This window comes from Aplysia californica, unplaced genomic scaffold, assembly GCF_000002075.1.
Source record: "Aplysia californica isolate F4 #8 unplaced genomic scaffold, AplCal3.0 scaffold00522, whole genome shotgun sequence".
NCBI classification, from domain to species: domain Eukaryota; kingdom Metazoa; phylum Mollusca; class Gastropoda; order Aplysiida; family Aplysiidae; genus Aplysia; species Aplysia californica.
Genome location: NW_004797792.1, coordinates 224966 through 233904, shown reverse-complemented (window position 1 = coordinate 233904; position 8939 = coordinate 224966).

Below are 8939 nucleotides of genomic sequence, written 5' to 3'. Positions count from 1 at the left end.
AATCTATTTTTAAAAATCTGTAACGGAGAAAATTTTGTTCCAGTTTTTGCTTTTACATTGGAGTACATGGTAGATGAAGATTATTATTCATATGCAAATGAATGCTCTAAATGATGATCTTTATGCATGCATGTAAGGCCTTTAGATATAAAAAAAAATCACTCTTATTTTTGGTATCTCTTGATATTGGAATACCCTTTTTATCGATAGTTTGAAGTACATACCATAAACAAACGTTCAGGTGAATTTTTTCTCTCACCGATCTTGATGAAAACCAACTGTTGACTAGCTTGTTTTGCAAATGTCAGCTACTTTAGATTTACCTTACTGTGAACTGTAGGGTGCAGTGGCGGAGCGGTTAGTGCGCCTGTCTCCGAAGCGGAAAGTACGGGTTGAAGCCTCGGTTCGGACTCGGATTTTTTTCGCCCCTTCTTGCACACCCTGCAGTAATGGGTAAATGACTTCGAGTTGGGGAAGTAAAGGTGGTGTGGAAAGGAACTGGCCACCCTACCACAATATGCCGAAGGCCCAGGAAGTTGTCTCACTGACAAGGCAATCCCCAATCAATGTCGGGATCGGATGCGCGGACAACTTTATTGTGAACTGAAAATCAGCCTTACTAGTGGTGTTTTCAGTGGACATGTATAAGTAGGGCTTTTCTCTCTGAACTAAGTGTTCAATACCCACATGAGATGGTATTGTTAGTATTTCATTGAGAATCCAAGTCGGCACACAGGCGTGTGTGGTGTGGTTTTTAAGTGCTTCCCTGTCGAATACAGAAGACCTGAGTTTAATTCTCATGTGGATAGAATTATTTTTAAGTACGGTACTTCATTCTTTTTGCTGAGATGTTGTATCCCTCTCAGCCCACTTTGGCCCTGACAAACAGGATCAAAACCCACCTCCTTAATGATAAAAATTTTCCGATGAGGGCTGAAAAGCTTGCATTTAATATATATTTTTTTTTAAGTCAGCGTAATTTGGCATGAAAAGACATTGTAGGATTTGACCCTCTCCTATTTAATCGTAAGTTGTGCCAGTGAGGATGGAAAACATTTAATTACAAGATATATAATAATTTTGTTAGGCTTTTTGTCATTGCACACAGAGACATGAGACCGATTGCCACTTGTGGGAGTTATTTTGTTGAGTATCTTTTTCTGTCTTTTAGGATTCCTTATCTCACACAGCCTGGGATGGTTCTGACAGGCAGGGCCTAATAAGCAGCCCGCTTCCTAAGTGATCTAAACTGTGTTGATGAAGATGTAGAGCAGTTGCAATGATTTACAAATTTACAATGACAGTAAGTGAGAATAAGAAAAGGCCAGTTTTTTAATTTATTATCGGTCTCAGGAGCTTCTGTTTTTGTTCTTTGTTCTTCTGCAGACATTTTTTTTGCACTGTACACTTTTGTACCAGTGGGTGGTTGGCGGGTGCTCTGGTGTGGTTTGCTCCTTCTTTCCTATCAAACATCTATCGTCCTTATCTCCCCTCCTTCTTTTTTATGTTTGTTACTCTCTTGTAACACCTCTAATCTTCAGCACTTATATGACCTTATTGTGTTGCAAGTGCCGTAAAACACTTACTAAAACTAAAAACTTTTGTACTGTACTCTTGTATCACTTTGTGCCCCATATTTTGAATGAAGCCTTCGCTCATCTGGTAGAATGCGGAGCTGATGTATGGGGCTTATGTGTCTGGTTCAAATTCCCAACAGGGCGTTCTTGAGCTTGGGTTGTTTCGGAAAGTTTTCAAGGCTCTTCACTCACTTGTCCTAGTCTTATCAGAGATGAACATTAAACTTGGAGGTCTTGCTTACAAATTTAAAAGGTGCATTAACCTTATTCGTACGTCCTGGGGTCATTTTGTATCCCCGGAGTTGTATTCTTTACATTTTAGAATACATCTAGTTCGAAGTCTCTTTGAAACATTCAGCATTTCTTAAAAAATCATTTTGACAGACTGCTATGCAAAGCGTACAGATCAGATTAATTAGTAAATTTCCCCTGAAAGTGGTGGCACAGAGTTCCCCACGTCGTATGGATACGATAGTAAAAAACGACGTACGGATAGGGTTAAACTCATGCTTTTGCCAATTATTTTGAGCATCACATTATACACAGGAGCCAAATGTCTTTAATCAATAAACACCAGTGCGGTATATTTAGTCACAGGGTTTTTGCTCTTGCTCTTTCTCTTGTACAATTTAGTAACCTTCAGTTGTGAGGTTAACCAAATGAATTTCATCCATTCATCAACCCTAGTTTTTTTTCTCACTCTTAATTCTGTTTGAGTTGATCTAAATCATTTGTGAATATCCTCTCTAAGAAGAGGGTGGGTGGTTGGAGGGCACCACGGGTAGTGGTAGGTCCTACTTCATTTCTTTCTTGTTGTTTTTGTCTGTCTTGCTTTTTCTCTGCACTAAATGAGAGTTGTCTTATTGGTGTGCTTTTGTTTAATCAAACTAATTTAAAAATAAATATACTTTGCAAGTGGCGTTAGTTGTAGTGTCAGGGATGCCACTTTTCCCCGGTATTTCCTGTACATGTATTTTGATCCTGGTCCGCTATTCTGTTATTGAGACCAAGATAGAATCTATAGTTGGACCCCCCCCACACACACACACATCTAAGTACATCTAATCTATTTTTCTTTAAATGTTTGTCATTTCTTTCCATGTACACCCATTGTTTTTGTTTGTTTGTCATAATTTCTCTCTATGTACACCCTTTGGGTTTCAAATTGATATTCAAATGTCAGCGAGACCGTGGTATGTTAATTTTGAGCTGTTTGAAAAAAAAAGTTGAGTGGCATCCCTGTAGTGTTATGCCATGTCAGTAAAATTGGAAGTGTGAATTTCTTGGAAGTCGTGTTTTGCCAGCTTCTTTCCTATCAAACATCTATCGTCCTGATCTCTCCTTCTTTTTTTTGTTTGTTACTCCCTTGTAACACCTCTAATCTTCGGCACTTATATGACCTTATTGTGTTGCAAGTGCCGTAAAACTCTTACTAAAACTAAAACTAAGTTGAGCCAGGTGTATTTTCTTAGATAAGTGAAAGATAAACACTGCAAAGATTTTCAGTGAAAGATTTTTGTTTAGCTCAAGTTTTCTCCAGAAATCAAGTATGATGAGAGAAGACTGTGATGAGAATGTACTGTCAGGTAGTGCAGGAGTCATTAAAATATTTGATGATTTTTCACTATGATGTCTTTGTAGGACAGTGTGGCCTGTGCTTTTTTCTCACACTGTAAAGTCATATGTTTGAATGTCGGCAAAGCACTTTCTTGGTTGTTTTGTTGTTGGTTTTTTTAATACTTTTCTTTCCCTTTAGCTTTTGTAACTGTGCTCATGAAATTGAGTTGTCTTCCACTTGGCTCAAGTTGTTTATACACATCAGCCTTTTTATACCCGAAATGGAGACTTTTGCCATAATTCAACTTCAGCATATAGATAGCTCAGCTTCTTTTTTTTGTGCAATGTCTTTTTTTAATCGTGCATGTGACCCTCCAATACCAGAGATTTTTCCATCTTTCGTGAGCTTTTTACAAAGATTTAATGGATTCAGAGCCCATCTTTCATGTTGTGATTTTAGGGAAATTTGCAATCGGGAAAAAATGAATGACCTTTCTTTAAAAAGTGAGGAAAAAACAAGACTGTATCCTTATTATGTAACAATATGTACTTAGAAAAAAAAAACAGAACAGCTTTGTTATGGGCTTGTCTTGTTGATTGTTGAGCAAAATCAAATTTTCATCCGCCTAAGTACCTGTCCTCGTCGTTTTATGCAATAAAAATCTGAAATTATGTAAACTGAGCCCAAAAAATGAGAAATTATGCGATTTTATTAATTTTAACAAAGAAAGATAAAGGAAATTAATCAGAAATTGTGCAAAAAATGATCAAATTTTGCTAAATTATGCGGGGTGCTTAAAACCACGGGGACAGAAGTACTAAGATCCTTGTTCATTAATTTTTGCTCTTATACTAGTCTTAACCAACCGTTTACTGTATATTGGTTCAGCTGTGTGATCAGTTCGGCTGTTTGATGAAGGGAAAAAGCTTCATGACCTTTTCTGTAAGACTTTTTCTTTTTTATATCAAAGAGTATGAGTGTTTGTTCTGTGCTGATTAAGACAGGATTATATATTACCTGTTTTATTGCATTTTCGTCCTCACGGTTTGGTCCACTTACGGACTTGTTATCTCTAATCAGAAACGATTGTTGTTGGGTTTTTTTACCTGGTGGATATTGTTAAATTGGATTTCTTAATACTTGCCCCAGTTATGATTGTAATTTTACAGTTTTAATTCGTAGTTTTTTAAAACTTTTTTTCTGTCTGGTCTATTTCATGTGTGCATTTTCCACTTTGTAATTGTATTTCTTAGTACTTTGTCTCTGTTGATTCTGCTTTTACAGTTTAAATTCGAAGTATAGTTTAACTTTTTCTGGTCTATTTCACATGTGCGTTTTCTACTTTTGTCATGCTTTTTGCTCTGTCTTTTTATCTGAATTTTTCAGCTGTGTACATCTGTCTATTGTCCTCATCAGCACACAAAGTTTTAGATTAGAAATTTACGAAAAACAATCCTTCAATCCATAAAGCCTTTTTTTGGGGGGTGTATTCATAAAAGTAATGGGGTGTTCTTGGTTTTGGAAGTATTTTAATTCTACGGCACAGTGCCAGAACCTGATTCAGACTGACAGCAAAGGTAGGCCTACCAGTTGCAGCCCTCAAGAGGTAATTTTTGGTAACTCCATATTTTCAGTTTGCGGATGGAATAAGGCTCCTCCCCATTGCGTGCAGAAGATTTGTGTTCGGTTTTTGTGGTGGGGAAACTATTTTATCAAGTTCAGACATAGAGATAGTGGGTGGTTGGCGGGTGCTCTGGTGTGGTTTGCTCCTTCTTTCCTATCAAACATCTATCGTCCTTATCTCCCCTCCTTCTTTTTTGTGTTTGTTACTCTCTTGTAACACCTCTAATCTTCGGCACTTATATGACCTTATTGTGTTGCAAGTGCCGTAAAACTCTTACTAAAACTAAAAGACATAGAGATAAATGTACCGTACCGAATAGAAAGGATATTGCAATTATAGGTCTCTCTCAACACCATACTAATAATAATAATAATAATAGATAGCATTTGTATAGCGCATATCCCCGCTCAACAGCAGGCTCTATGCGCTTTACACTATATTACTACAAGCTGATGGTGGCTGTTCTGATTTATGTTTGGTTTCTCCTCCTAGCTTTTGTCGCCTTCATCTTTTTCAGTGATGAGAGAAGCAACCCAGTTTGATTTGACTTTGTTTTCCCTTCGTTTTGTTCAAACCTCAGTCCTGGTTGTTGTGTTTTTTGGGTTGATGATTCAGTTGTTCTTCTGTTCCTGGTGTTTATTACAGTACACTGTCATTCATTATGGTGTGTAAGAAAATTTTATCAGCGGTTATTTTTGCTTGTTTGTTTGTTTGTTTGTTTGTTTGTTCATCTTTTTTGAAGAGAAGTCGTTCGAAGAATGTCATGTAAGATCATTGCACTTGTTTGCCTGTGCTCTTTATCATTACCATATATTAAAACAACTTTACCCATGAAAGGTTTTTAATTCAGTATTTTGTATAAAACACTTCTATATTGACTTTGAGCACTGTAGCCTATTGTAAGCAATGCTTTTATGATAGTTTGCTACCGTTTCTGTTTTCTAAATTGTATAATTTCTTTCTACAAATAATGTAGGCCCTTTATGTTGGGAACCGTATCGACTGCTTTTATTGTGTGTCGTATCATTTGACAAAGATGGGCCTTTTGTTGGCTTCTGCCACAGTTCATTAAAGTCATATCACTGATCAGCTGTTCAGATTTCAGATGTTCTCCGCACAGAAAACAACATTTTTCAGGCGAAAGAGAGAGAAAAAAGTGGTTTATTCTTTTTAAAATTGTTGGCCTACCCACCTTGTGTATCTATTATTCTTGCTTTTTATTTCTTCCTTAAACATTTAGAATTTGAATTTCGACAAAATGCAGTTGAAACTGTCTAAGACGGCCTTCCTTTGTCGAGGAATAAAGTGTCTGTATTAGGTCTACTTAGACAGGTGACCGTCTTATAAAGAGCCGTAATGTAAAAAGTACATGAGGGAGGAAATGGGAAATGGCCGTTTGTGCAGATGTTTGTCTTATACAGGTGGCCGTTACAGCAGGTTTGACAGTAGTTCTTGAGCATAATATATGCAACCGATGCCATAATTTACCAAACTACAATTTAAGAAACTACAATTTAAGAAAAAAAATATCTAAATTTCGGGCTTACGCCAAGGATTACCGCTGAACAGCTGGTCAACGATATGATATCTTGATATTTTTTTTCCTTTTGGTATTCCAGGACCATATTATTCCCAGAGCTTTCATTGAACCTATTGACTGGCGTGGTCTTTGGCTGTATTGTTCACCCTTCCCAGGAAGCTGAGAATGTTGCAAAATGTCACCTGAACCTTAACCTTTGAACTATAGAGTTGTAAATTATAAATGCACGTACCTGTACATTGTTCTACTATGCTTTTTTGAGAATAGTTGCTGTGTACAAAACCGTTTTGATGATGAAAAAAATTTGGACATGTGTTCTTAAACTTTGGGTTTTGTGATTTTTGTCTCCTCCCCCCCCCCCCCCCCCCCCCCCCCCCCACACCCTCCCCCTTCCTTTCCTTCTCCGAAAGATCTTCTCAGTCTCGGTTCCAGCAAGCGTTGAGTTGAGTGTTGTCTGTCGTCATACAGGACGCTGGGAGCAGCGATACTCTCCCCTTGCTCTGATCTCTCCTCTCGTAAAACCAGCCGCGTTTATCTCTAACATCTTGTTTCAATTAACGGGGGGGGGGGGGGGGGGGGAGAAAATAATAGTTACGTTTGTACAGGTAATTGTCTTGGATGGGTGGTGGTTAGAAGTCAGAGCAGGTGTTCGACTGTATGTATTTCAAAGATACTTGCTGTTCTAACCAGTGTTCGAGGAGTTACCGCACCCTGATATTGGTGTTTGAGCCATCTGCACTGGAAGTGAGCTATACTGATTTATCCTTTACTCTTGCCTGACAACAGATTCTGGCTCAGGGAAGCTGAGTCTGGAGGAAGATTGTTTGTGATGTTCAGTCCCAGTGATTCTCCGGTGATGGCCTCATTCATAGACTATGTTACAACATGTTTGTGTGTTTGTGCATTTGCTTGTGTATGTGTGTGTGTGCGTTTGTTTGTGTATGTTTGTGTGTTTGCGTACACTTGTTTAGGAGTGTGTGTGCACCCAGCTTTGATGTCTTTTTCTTTGCGCATCCATTAAAAAAATTCCACCCTTGAATTTTTCTTCTCCTGAAAAATAGACACAGTTAGGCCATTCCTACACATCAACTGTCATGAAAATAGACTCAATCAGGCTACAGAGTGAAGATCATCAGCTGTTTTCATTATAAGCCTAATGCTTCTCCCAAAGAAATAATGTAGGTCAGACAGTGGTTTTATTCCTCAACTTTTGATATTGAGCTCTTGCTGTCAGTAAATTTTGGGAAGTTAGAAAAAAAAAACCCACTAAAGAAACAAAGTGTGTTGTTTTAGTGTGCTTGTTCTGCTGTTGTTTTGTCTATTTTTTCCTTCCTTCCTTTCCTTTTTTTTGTGTCTAAAGAAAAATCTGACATTAGTTCCTGACACTACATGTACATGTATTTTGTGAGGAATATGATAGACAAATCACTCTTTGATTTATGGATGTGAAATTCATTCGTTCTGTTTGTTTGGTCAAATGTTGTGTTTTTGCATTTAAAAAAGTAATGATACATTGTGCATTAAATGTATCGAAGGTCTCCATTGCCTGATGGCAAAATGTTGGCTTAAGATTTTAATAAATAAATGATAAGAAGGGCTCTGTGGTAGTTCCCACAGTTTGCCAAAATGAAAAAAAAAGAGTTATGCCCCTTCTTTGTGTCCATACAGTGGTAATCTCTCTTTGACTTTGAGCTGTCCCATGTCTTTTCAGAATTCATAAAAGTAAGTGAGAACAGAGAAGCACTATTTTTTCTCAGTTAGCGCTATGCTGACATCCCGTGTGAATGGCTCAAGTTCAAATTCCCAGTATTGCATTTCAGAAAAAAAATTAGATTATCAAGGGAGATTTTAAGGCTTTTCTCTCGCTTTGCTAAACGTTATGGTCTTAGTAAAGACAGATTGGAAGGTTTCCAGGTTCTGCATCCCTGTTCATTGGCGGGTCCGCTGCCTCAAAATTGTCATAGGAGATAAAAAGAGTTCTTACTGCGTTTTGGCGGTGTTTCGAGCCATTGCTTGTTGTAGTGGGTTCTATCTGCCACGCACTACATATGACGATTCCTGGTGATCTGCGTTTTGCTATGAAATGACAATTTTGCCCTGAAAAAAATATATGTGAAAATTGTTCTATCTGGTTTATGTTTACAATTCGCGAACTTTGACGTCCAACATCTCAAAAGTACCTAGAATGCAGATCTTTTGATTTAATCTCATTTGACGAAATACAATCAGAGCCCAAAACTGTCATGGGAGGGGCAGTCAAAGGGTTAAAATAACCTTTCAGTGTAGATAGGGCCATTAACTCATACCATATCATCAGCAATATGAAGGTTGTGACCTTAAGTTTGCAGCTGGTTTTTTTTTTGTTCCTTTTTTTAAAGTACTTGGTAAATTGACATCGCATTTGATGCTCTATATATATCATATATATTCTGACTATGCATTTAATTTTATTGTTCAAGTTTTTTATGCATAAGTGTAAGAAGCTCATAGATGGTGAAAATTTCACACTAAGTGACCCTCTGATAAGAAGTTCAGAGGTACTGAGATGTTAGGTTTGAGAAATGCACAATTGATGATATAAATAATTCTTTTTAGGGGAGATCCTTCTGGAGGGGAAATCTTTGCCTGTCAGGGGGGGGG